Source organism: Aedes albopictus, chromosome 2 (assembly GCF_035046485.1).
Source record: "Aedes albopictus strain Foshan chromosome 2, AalbF5, whole genome shotgun sequence".
NCBI lineage: Eukaryota > Metazoa > Arthropoda > Insecta > Diptera > Culicidae > Aedes > Aedes albopictus.
The window spans coordinates 263175933-263188369 of NC_085137.1; the positions used below are offsets into that span (position 1 = coordinate 263175933).

The following is a 12437-nucleotide window of genomic DNA, read 5'->3' on the forward strand; positions in this document are numbered from 1 at the left end:
ACACATCTTATGATTTTCATACGATGCTTCTTATAAGATTTTTCATACGACAAGTCTTATGGATTTCGCTTTTCAATGTATGAAAAACATACGAGAACTATGAAATGATGAAAAAAATAAAAATGATTGATTCATAAGATGTAAACTATGAAAATCATACGAACAGTATCCTCAGTGTATGGTAAGCCTTTGAAGGGTTTTATGGAAAATCATAGGCTGTCATAGATATTTAAGGTCAAAAAATTGTTTTCGCATAAACTTTAATTCGGCAAATGCGCATACGGGAAGGATACTATAAGAATAGTATTGGTATACAAGAAACCCATGTTTTGACGCAGAACAATATGAATAATCGTGGCTCGAAAGGACGATTGCTGACGACATTCGTTGGATGTGTTTTAATGGCGTGATATATCTAACGAAATTGTTTAATAAAACTGAATCAACAGTGAAGTTTTTTTTGTGATCATAGAAATACATCTATAGTTTCATAATCTGGTTTTCAGTGTTTTATCCATGAAAACTTTCTTATTTTAGGTTTATAAGGTTTCGCTATGAATTATGTTAGGCCACTTGAATCAGGGAATTGTAGATCCAAAACATGATCTCAGGAAATATTTTTTCATAAAAAAGGACTATGAATAAAATAATGCTTTGAATATAGCGCGAATGGACAAAAAGACTATAAGTTTATTATGGTCTTGTGAACCATATTTGTCAAGAGTTTAATGTCGTAACTTGTTTCGAGCATATCTTTGATGATGATCTTTGAAAATAATTTTGTTTCTTGTGGAAATACCAGCCCGTAAACTGTGAAATTCGCAAGTGTTGAGGATCATTGGTTTGTGCAGAATAAAATGGCATGAATTTCACAATCAGATCAATATTTTCTTTTAAAGAAGTAAAAACTGCATTTTTCATATTTTTCCTACAAAATACAATAGATAAGCTTCATTTGCTTCATACAACATTGTTTTTCTAGGTCAAACCGTTTTTGATCTGCGACTGATTCAAAGTGTACCGATTCTAAAGTGTGCAGGCTTTATATTGTGTTATTGACCAACAGTTCTAGAAAATATTGTGGATTTGGCATCTAGTGGATTGGTTTCCACTCCATTTGGTGCTAAGAGAACTCAAATCGGTTCTCGGCTGAGATATTTATTATGATACACTTGGTCAAAAATCTCTCATAAAGTTAACCTGTATTACTCCCAAGTACTCTTTGAAAGATATCTCGGTAACCAAATGTCCAATCCTAATAAAATTGTATGGGGTTCTGCTAGGATATTTTAGCTTTCATTTGGTGCAAGGAGAACCGAAATCGGTTGACAGACGGCTGATATAATTATCATGATACACTTAGTAAAAAATCTCAAAAAGTTTAGTTGTATAAATCCTAAGTACTCTTCGAAAGATATCTCTGTAACTAAAAGTCCAATCGAAATAAAATTTCAGAGCGTTTTACTGGGATGTTGTAGCTTTCATTTGGTGTTAAGAGAACCCAAATCGGTTGACAAACGGCTGAGATATTCATCAATATGCTTTATGTCAAAAATCTCTCAAAAAGCTAACCTATATTACTTAAAAAAGCTCTTCGGAAGATATCTCGGTAAACAAATGTCTGAAAATTTAATAGGGTTATACTAGGATGTTGTAGCTTTCACAAATGGATAAATACGATTAATGGTAAAAAAAAATCGAGTTTTGCAACGAGATGCATAATTTTTTTTGTCATTACGAATGAGGTTTGAATAGTATTTTTTCTAGGTTACATACTTCTGTAGAGTGAGGTACGACCAAGTATCATGTTCAATCAACCTTATTTAATATGTAGTTCATCCTACTATTGATTACACATACAAAAATGAAACAAAAATTTATGTTGGCAAAAGTTCCGGAAAGTGATATTATGATTTCGGTTGGAAATCAAAAAACTTTTTTTAAGAAAAATATGTTTGCTAATTTTGGGTTGTTTACAACATACGTCGGAAGTGACGTATATGATAGTACATCATTGAATGCACACAGCGCACTGCACCCGGTACTGGAAAAAAGTGTCGCTAGTCGAAAAGTGTCGCTAGTCAAAACGTCGCTATTCGGTTTGGTGCTGGCCCCATAATACTTTTCAGCACAAGTGTCGAAAAGTAGTACTTTCGGCACTTTTGTTTTAATGAAAAAAGTAGGCCGTTTAAGCGCTCTTTTGCTCAGTGAGAAGTTGATGTTTGCGCAACGTAATGACAAAAAATTTTCTTTCCCTCTTCCTTCATTCTTCATTAACTCCTCGAGAGAAACGTATCTAAAGGGGACCCCACACGAGCATCAATACTTCATCAATATTGGTACTTTTTGTCGGAGTTTTCACACGAGCATCAATACTTCATCAATATCGGTACTTTTTGTCGGAATTTTTCGAGCTGTGCAGTTTGCTCTGTTTGCGTTTTCGTTTACTACGTATAGTAGGTATTCTTTGGGCAAGCCGAGCACATTAGTGTTCGGTTGTGCGTCTTCGCGTCGTTACGCGCGGCAGCACGAGTGAAGTCGCCAATCGGATCAGAGACAGAGCACGCTCGGCTTCACCGTTTGCATTTTCGCCGCTCAGTATTTATTCTTTGACATGCAAAGCGCGGGCGGTGGTTGTTGACGGTTGTGCGTCGTCATACACGGCGCGCGACAGAACCATGACTATAGCAGAAGTTTTCACGAGTGCGGAAATGCAAATAAAATTGCGTGATTGCATGGAATCTACCCGATGTCCTCAGAGCACTTATTCATCGTAGTTTGCAGAAATAATGGACTGAAGACACCAAAGTGATTTGTTGCGATCGCGTACTTTTATCCAGCGTACTTTTGTAAGTACGCAGTCCAGTGGCGAACTAAATGTGCTATATAAATCCACAAATGGTGTGTAAGTAGAACGGAAATGTGCAAAAAAAAAAAAAATCAAAAAATGCGTTTGATGAAAAATTGAAACTGTTGCCAAATGGCAATGTGTGTTATCGCAACCGGTTCAATTGGTAGATATTCCATATTAAATATTACAAATTTGGTCCACCCAGTCCACCAATTTCAAAAGTTTAACCCTTTATAAGGCCGAGAAAACTAGAAGAGTTGTCAACGCATACTATTATGGAAATGATTATATACATGATTACATGTACAAAACAATTTTTGTTTGAAAGAAACTTTCAAAAATCTAGGTGGCAAAATAGTTGCCACTGCCCGCTAAGGCGAAACTGGAAGCATTTCCTCACTTTTGGGTTTTTGATTTGTTTATTTAATAACGAAGCAATATTTTCAAAATCGGTTTTCGTACACATGTAGAGTATGGATCAAGGTATCTTCTGATTTTTTTTGTGGTGGAAAATATTTTTCGTTTTTGCAGAAACCATTTTTAAACAAAATTTCACAAACAAAATGGTTTCTGCAAAAATGGAAAATATTCTCCACCACAACAAAATTCAGAAGATACCTTGATCCATACTCTACATGTGTACGAAAACCGATTTTGAAAATATTGCTTCGTTCTTGTACCGACTTTTCTAACCCTCTAAGCAGAATACCCTCTTCGAATGAGTGTAATCAGTTTCGTACCTTTAGGGCGGAATTAAAAGGTACGAAACTGATTACACTCATTCGAAAATTGCTTCATTATTTAATGAAAAATCAAAAACCAAAAAAAAAATGAGGAAATGCTTCCAGTTTCGCCTTAAGCCCAAAACGCTGGTGGCGAAATAGTTGTCACTGCCCGTTTACCCCAAAAACGATCTTTTGAGGTGGCAATATAGTTGTCACTGCCCGTTTAGACCACCAACGCTGGTGGCAATATTCTTGCCACTGCCCGTTTAGGGTACTTTTCTTCTTTTGGCTTCGACAAAAAGCCGGAAAAGAGAATTTAGAGTGGATTAGGTCTTAACCCATAATATAAACTGCGTAGTTCAGCTCATGTCAACCCATAATTTGATTATTTCTTAAAATATTTACAATAATCTATAATCTATATATGTTATTGTATGTCTATAATGTTACAATCAGTTTGAGCTAATTTTCTTCACGCGGTCAAATTTAGCCATTTTTGAGACTACAAATGGCTCCCATATTGTTTTAAAGCTTTTTTAGTACCAAAAAAATACCAGGCGTTGTTAGTAATCCCAATTTTACGTAAACCAAAACAAAGTTCGAAATAAATTGTTATAAAACAGAAAAAAATACAAACAGTAGGTGACAATATAGTTGGCATTGCCTTATAAAGGGTTAATGAATAATGTATCCGATTGAAATAAGTGAACATTTCGCAAAATTTGTTTAATTTCCAATTAATTATTCATGGCCTCACTGATTTTTACCCTCACTTATCCGATTGGTCGGAGTTCTATTCGAGTTCCATTTGTTGACGATTGGAAAGGTATGACGCGACCCATTTAAGAAGACCTGGACCAAACCCTATTTTTTTCTAGTTTAAAAATAATCAACATTGGTACGTCAATTCGACCAAAAGCTTTACTGAAACCTGTATAGAGAACTTCCACGTGATTGCCATTGTCCATGGCCGTTAACGAAAAATGTATGAATTCGAGCAAGTATCAAGTATGTGCATGTTCAACGTTCTTTGAAAAACACGTGTTGCGTGTGAATTAATCTGTTTTTAACCATGTCGAATAAAGTTTTATTGATTATTGCCTCAAAGATCTTCGAAATTCAAGAGATTATAGCTACTCCACAGTAATTACGTACCTACGTCGGAATTTTTACCGCTTTTAAAAATCATCACTAATAAACTTTTCCACGTTTCAGGGAAACTACCTGATTCCAGTGACATGTTATAAAATCAGTATAACGGGGATGTAAGATCTACTGATACATTTTTCAAGAATACTGGTGGAATCCCATCCGGACCAGCACCTTTGGAGGCATCTAGACTTTGATGAACGTTGATGTCTTTAGATAGCTCAGGAAGAAATGAAAAATATTCATGATCCCGATTTTCCTCCGAATGTGTGGTGTAGACTTCTTAAAATAATGTTGCAAATAACTATAGATTGGTTCTTTCACCCGTGCTGTTGTTTGTTCGCATTGTTTATTCTTCTAACAAACATTTCACACGCACGAATAAAGCAGAAACACCAAAAATTGACAACACAAAAGGAACTCCGATGCATGTTGTCGGGTTTGAAACAGGGGTTCACAAGCCTATTCTCACGGCCTATGTTAGACAAAATCTGTATAACAAGATAACATATTTTGATATAATTTTGTTATGATCCCCTAGTCGGTATGTCAGTGCAATTCAGTGCTGTTTGAGCAAAAGTTTGGGTAAATGTGTTGTTGAAGGAGCAAGAAATAAATAATACAACAATTTTGCAATTTGCTCAAACAGTATCAAATTAGTCAAGAACTCATTTCATTGCAGAATAAACGAATAATTAATCATCTCATACAAAAATCCAGCTCACTACTTTCAATCTAATACTTCACCGATTACTTTATATAGGATATTTTTTTTCCTTCTAAACCATAGGGGGATAATCTGCTCAACAGACACCCTAACAGAAGGTTAGGGTAGTGTAGGTCTGACAGGCCGTCTTCTACAACAAAAGTAAAATCCAGGACTACTCTCTCCTCGTACCCACTAAACCATTCCTATGGTCGCCAAACCCTACGTCTCTCCGGAACCACCAAGAAGGGGGCTAGTGCACCAAGAGAGGGGCTAGTGCACATCGCACCCACAAGGTTAGCTGCGTAGCCTGCAGCAACGAACATCGATGACTCGCTTTGGAGAGTCCATCACGGTAGCATGCTGGCGCTTAGCCAGTTTCCCGAGTGGTCCTCGCCACTCCCTTTGTCCTCGGAAGGCGGGCAGGGTCAACCCCGCCCGCGCCCTACTGCTGAGCGGACATCAAGAACTGATGCCCACGTGCAACCCGATCTGACCTGCCCGTAAGGAAGGGTATCACTACCCTTCAGGCCCTATCAGATGCACCCGTAGGTTGCAGACAGCAGGATCTCACCTACCCCGACCCTTGCCGGGGACCCCTTTCCAACCGCGGGCTCGGATCCAACCCAGTAGACCGACGCCACGACAGCACCGCTACCGGGACTTCCTCTCCGCGGCCACTTAATCGTTGTAAGGGTCGATCTCGACCGCAGGGCACCGGTATGACCTACGAAGCCGACTCCGAACCCCTGGACCACCTCTTATATAGGATATAGGAAGTAACCAGTGTAGTAGGGTGGGGCGGGGCAAGATTGGTCAGTGCCATTTTTGAACGCATTTTTTATGTTTTGATAATGTTGATAATTTTGTTAAGTGACCAGCATGAATCTAAAAAAGTTAAGTTTATTGAAAAATTATCCACTCTCATCGGACATGACAAATAAAATGTTTTTTTTTTTTAATTCTTAACCACAACCTATTTCACAGCTCTTTTGTCCACTAGGGCACTACGTGAGCGATTCCAAATGGCGGCTGCACTTACATTTTGTACAGCACCTAAATGTATTCTATTATATTCTTCTTTGTGCTACTTTCTCTTTTCTACCCTGTCCTTGATAGAATGATGAGCACGATGATGAAAAAATGTGTGGCCTAGTGTGTGGCTGTTGTTGTTTTCCAGTCCGATTGGGGGTTCATTATGGGTTGCCGTTCGCCGATATCCAATTAACCGGGTCCGTTTAAGCTATGAGAGCTCAGAAGAATGTCAAGTGCCAGCTGCTCTCGGGGGGAAGAGCAAATGACGAAGTGCCGGGGCTGGGATCGAACCCATGACCATCCGCTTATGAAGCGAACGTGTAGCCACTGCGCCACGGGCCCCGGCATAAAATGGTCTTGGCCATATAATCTCCATATAAACAACCGCGAGGCTTTTAAAGTTTTTTTTTATTACAACTTAGTTCAAGCAAGCGGAATGATTTATGATATTTTTTTGCGAAAACATTGATTTACAAATTATCTATTATCCACTAAATCCGCAAACTTTTTTTTTTAATTTTCCAAATAATATATTAAAATGTTTACAGGTAGCTCTTGCTTATTCAGTATGGATATGGAGCATAACCGAATACAGAAAAAATAATGTATTATGCCGTTTTTCGTTGAAAAACTATTAATTACTCAAAAGGTGACCCATTTTAGAAGTGTTTGTTCAATACTTGTTTTCTATTTTATTATGTTTTTATCGACTTTCAGCATATTACATCAAAAAACAACTTTCGTAGCGTGAAAAAAACCACCAACAGTTATCACTTGGAATTCCCAGAATGTGTTACACCTTGGAACCAAGGTTTAGTAATCGACATATGGAGAGAAAATGTAGAACTAAAACGAACGAGATCACTCCATCAAGAAAAAGAGAGATGTAGAGATGTAAAATGTATACAGATTGAAGGGACTAACTAAACTATTATAATAGGGAGAGATCTAGAAATAAAGCATATCAGAACATCTCCTTTCATCCTCCTAAGATGTTAGGCTAGGCACACCACGACAGCGTACAAAACTGAATTTCACTACTGAATTTCAGTTATATGAATAGATAAAGGTCTGAACTAGCATTGGGAAAAATTGGCTAAAATATTGATTTTTGTGAATCGATTCGAATCGGGCTGCAGAATAAATCGAGTGCTTTAATATTATTCGATATTATTAAATTTTACAAAATTATAAAATGATCAGTTTGCATCATGGTGTACAAGTTCAAGGGATGTTTTATATTTCTAAATAAATGCAATATCATAATTTGAGATTGTACATCGAATATTTCACGACCCTGGTTTGTAAACGGATATAACGTTGAGATAGTGCATTCTAAAAAAAAATAATATTTATGAATCGAACGAAAAACCGAATGTAAAACATCGATTCGGTCGATTTCGTAAGGCTTCAACACCGATTAAAAAAATCGAATAATCGGAACAAAAACATCGATTCAAAATTGCTCAACGCTAGTCCAAACTCCAAACCCAGGATGCTAAGGTTTCATTATTGCTATAGGCCTTTTCAGGTGACAGGTCCGTGTATGCCACTGTTTACAACTGCCGAACAAAGGCGCAAACGCTGAATTGTCAGTTTCATAGGAGAACTGTCAAACACCCCCAAAATCAGCTGATTTTAGACGTCAAATCAAAAGGCCCATTGGTCCATCAGTCAATCCAGCAATCGTATTGTTCGTGCAGTTGAAAATCGGAATTTTTGACACGCGAAAATCGATTTTTCTCCTGAACCGTGTGTCGGACGTACGTCGGGCACAGTGCGCTGGATAGAGGGCCAGGTCCGCTGTCCAGCGCACTACGTCCGACGTTAGGTTTTACGTATGAATTTTGAGATAATTCGATTGTCGGGTGTGGGGAAACTTCGGGTTTCAACCGCGACGACAATACTGGCAGTTGCCTTTTGTTTGCAACGTTAGTTGCTTACATAGCTTGTTTTAGCAGCCTGAGCGCTACAAATGTTTAATTAGCGATCGGGAACATATTTACAAACGAAGGTATAATGTATAATACAGAATAAATAAACGTTCAGGACTAATCCGAAATTTGCACCCATTTGGACTCGACCAGAATTCATTATTAACAGTCGAAATTCGCACACGACTTCGCAGTGGCTAACATACACACATCGTCACACATTTGTTACAGGGTCGATACCTATTTTACAAACGTAACAACGTGTATTCAAAATAAGGAGAAGAAAATCTCCAAACGAAATTACCGTGCCATGCCCTAATACCGTGAATGCTCTTCATTTCAAACAGCCTCGTTCAAATGAATTTTTCACGTATAGTATCATACGGGCGTATCTACGGTGCTCAATTTCTCTTCATCGATTTACTCTTCGGAATATTCCGGGCAAAAGGATCAGTATTCGGACAATCTCATTGTGCGTTTTAGTGAAATAATAACTAGATAAACAACTGAAAATGATTTACAGACCACGTTATTAACCAAAATAGTTATTTATGTAACGAGTGGCATAAAGTTGATTTTTTCAGCACGAGTCGCATTTATCCAACGAGGTTGGATAAATACGAAGAGTGCTGAAAAAAAAACGAGTTTGGCAACGAGTTCCATACAAAATTGTATGCAATGATTTTTTTCATAATGCAACCCATTTGGTATACAACTATTTTTCATTATGCAACTCATTTCAGTTGTTCGGAAAAACTGGCCATTATGATACCAAAATGAGTTATATAAAATGTAAATTATAATACTGAATTGCATAGAGAAAAATCTATCACTAAGCGCGAGATTTACAATGTTTCTTAATTTTTCAAACGCTATATTGCTTATTACATGTATTATGTATAATAATTATGATTAGTGGAATACCGAATGTTTAAGCCATGATTAATCAAACTTATAAAACGCAGCATTATTCGTAATACCGTATATACTGCCCATATTCGCATAATAGTTCCATGTTTGCTGGGTTTCCTATTCACATGGGGCTGTTGTGCGAATGGGGTAGTATATGACCCGCATACAATGGAGGTTCTTTGGGTCAAACATACTAAGTCGACGAAACGACAACAGTGGTGATATTGATATTCACAATCACGGGCTTGGACGCAATCTCCAGTCAATTTTTCATTCATGAAATGAGCGATCAGCTGATACGAAACGTCTCGTAAAATGGCTTCAATTTGCAGTTTTAGCTGAAACACGGTATTTGGAATACAAAACGAATCATGCCCTAATACCGTGCATTGGTACTCTGCATCCACATTCTGTCAATATTTTTAATTGCTTGTGTTTGTCAAATGTACCACGCCTAACTTACACTGCAAATTTTGTTTGCTGGTATTCAGCAACTGAGTATCAGCAATTATTTTTCAACTTGCTGAACCATCCAACAATTTTGACAGCAATTTATTTTTCTGTTTTTTTTTGTGCTGGAAGCATTAAAAAAAAAAAGAATGGTGTGTAAGATGGCTTAATATGCTATCATTTGAGACTAGCTCGTGTAGTAAACAAAATAATACGCTTAGTAAAATATTTGAGTTTTTTTTACAAATACGCGGTATTAGGGCATGGCACGGTACCATTACTTAAAAAAACATTACATTTTATTTTCGAAATTTTCTTTTTGTACGACCGATTGAAGTTGTGTTTTTGAATAATAAATTAAAAGCTCGCATTAGGTAGGGAGGAAACAAATAAATGAAGGTTTGGTTTGCCAGCTAGGCTGCCTAATCATGAATTGTTATGACTATCATCCTAATTTGCCAAGAGAAAACACTTCTTCACAATTCGGTAACAGCTTTGAACGAATCGCGTGTTGGAAAATTCAGAGCTGCCTAATGGTACGAGTAGATATAAAGGAGAGAAAGCGGCAAACGGAAAAGAGGTTATTCGGCAATAATGGCTCAAGCGAAAACTGATCATAATGAAATTCCAGTGGATCTGCACAATAACAAAAACCTTAATGCTTCACGTCCCAACTCTACAAAGATTGGACTGATACACGCTATGTCCAAAGGGAAGTATTATGAAAATCGAATGTACATCAAATGTATTTCCCTAGGATCGTAGCTTTGGACCTCTAGTTTCAGAATCTGTGCTTTTTGAAATATTTCATTTTGTTTTTTTTTTCTACATATTTTTCTTTTTTTTCCTATTTTCCCATACAAATATCGAAAAAAGTAATTTTAAGGTGAATTCCGTCCTATATAAAAATGTACGAAAAAAAAAAAAATCAAGATGGATTATTTCAAACCACACATTTTTGGAATCTAGAGGTCTAAAAATATGGTTCAAGCGAATAATTTTTGAGGTACATTCACTTTTTATAATACTTTCCTTTGGACATAGCGTGTGATATACGATTACAGTCACAATTTGACAATTCAATTTATGATCGGTGAGATACACGTAGTTGAGGATTCAATAAAAAGATTAAATAACAGCGTAAAATTTGGTCATCTCAGAACCTTCCCCTGCCCCCTCGTAGACTTGTGTCCATACAAAAAAATGTATGGAGCGTACACTTTGGCAAGACCTACCTCCCCTCCCCCCCCAAAAAGTCTACGTGGTTAATGAACGGCCCTTTATTGAAATGTTTCATGAAATTGCAAATGAAATAATTAAAGATTACCTTGATTATCGCGACGTTTAATCAGGGTGATATTTAATCAGCGGTATACGGTGTTTCTTGAATCCTCCTAGTATTTAACCAAAAAAATCATTTCATTTATTTTAAAAATGTCTTAGAAATAATAAAAATGTACCCCAACCAGATTCGCTGGGCTGGTGGTCCCACACCCTGTGTTCGAATGGGTATTCAATCTGGTTGAGCTATGAGCTTACCTTACTTTGTGATTTCAGTTGTTAGGTTGAACTGGGTTAAATTAATCACTATTTAAATGCTTAAATGGCGAGAGGGGGTTTTTTTGTTAACTATGACTCATAGTTTATTTTATTTTTTCTTAAAAGTCGTTTGACGTATTGCATTGTGTATCTAGCCATATTTATTCTTGACAGCCATTTGGCTGGCCTACTATGACTTGATTATATATGAAGTCCTCACTCATAAGTCTCATAGTTGGTAGTGAGTGCCATACGCAGTAAACCATATATAGCTTTCGTTTTTTTTTTTGGAATCTAGCACTGAAGGCGTGAAATTCGGTGGGCGAACAACACCACTAGTGCAGCAGGCAGAACCCAAAGTATGAGGTAATCATTTATTTATAATTTCTCTACCAAACTCATTGCGGCTGAAAACTCCAACCGAGATGACACGCCGCAAGTGTAAGGCAATAGACCGGAAAGGTCAATAAAATTTTAAATTATGACTACCCTGCCCAGCTTACCTTCTCACTGGATTATCTCACTCAACAAAACTCCAATTGTGTTTGCACGTTATTTTTTTTTATTCTGGTTGTTATGGTAAAAAAACTGGAAACGCCCGATTTTTGCACTCCTTTGGTATCCTTTGTAATGCGATGACCTGTGTTGTTTTATTCACAGCCCTTGGTGGATTCTTTTCGCTTTTTAACACTTTTATTACAATTTTATCACAATCACAAGTGCAGCAATTTTAGGCACAGCGATGCACACTCACTTTCCAGCTCCAGAATTTTAAATTCGATCTACGATTCTATTTCACACAATTGCACTGATCAAAGCACCGGTACATTCCAAGTGGGTAGTATTTTTTTTCTAGTTGTCCAACATTGAATTTGCTTTCGAACAACCAATTGGAACTATACAATTGATCTTTAGTTAGAATCCATTTATTTGTAATGGACAATTGGAGTTCAACGATTATCCGGTAAGAGTAGCTACTTTCAAAATGTGTTAACTGTACAAAATTTCAGGACAGACTGAATAAAGTAGAGTTTTTTGATTAACAATAGTTGCACTACAGTCTTTAGAGGCAAACGCCGTATGCTTCAGAGTAAATTTTGCTCACGTTCGGCTCTGAGTCATTCGAACACACAGTT

At 37.1% G+C, this 12437-nt stretch overlaps 1 protein-coding gene and 1 long non-coding RNA gene across 3 annotated transcripts in view; one reads left to right on the plus strand and one right to left on the minus strand.

Annotated features, from left to right (window-relative positions):
* Positions 1-12437, minus strand: part of LOC109411545 (serine-rich adhesin for platelets) — a 225833-nt gene that overhangs the window by 100701 nt on the left and 112695 nt on the right. The window lies entirely within an intron of this gene.
* Positions 184-4546, plus strand: LOC134288049 (uncharacterized). The gene is made up of 2 exons (XR_009997728.1): positions 184-3723; positions 3774-4546. It is a non-coding gene; the product is annotated as an uncharacterized LOC134288049 (long non-coding RNA).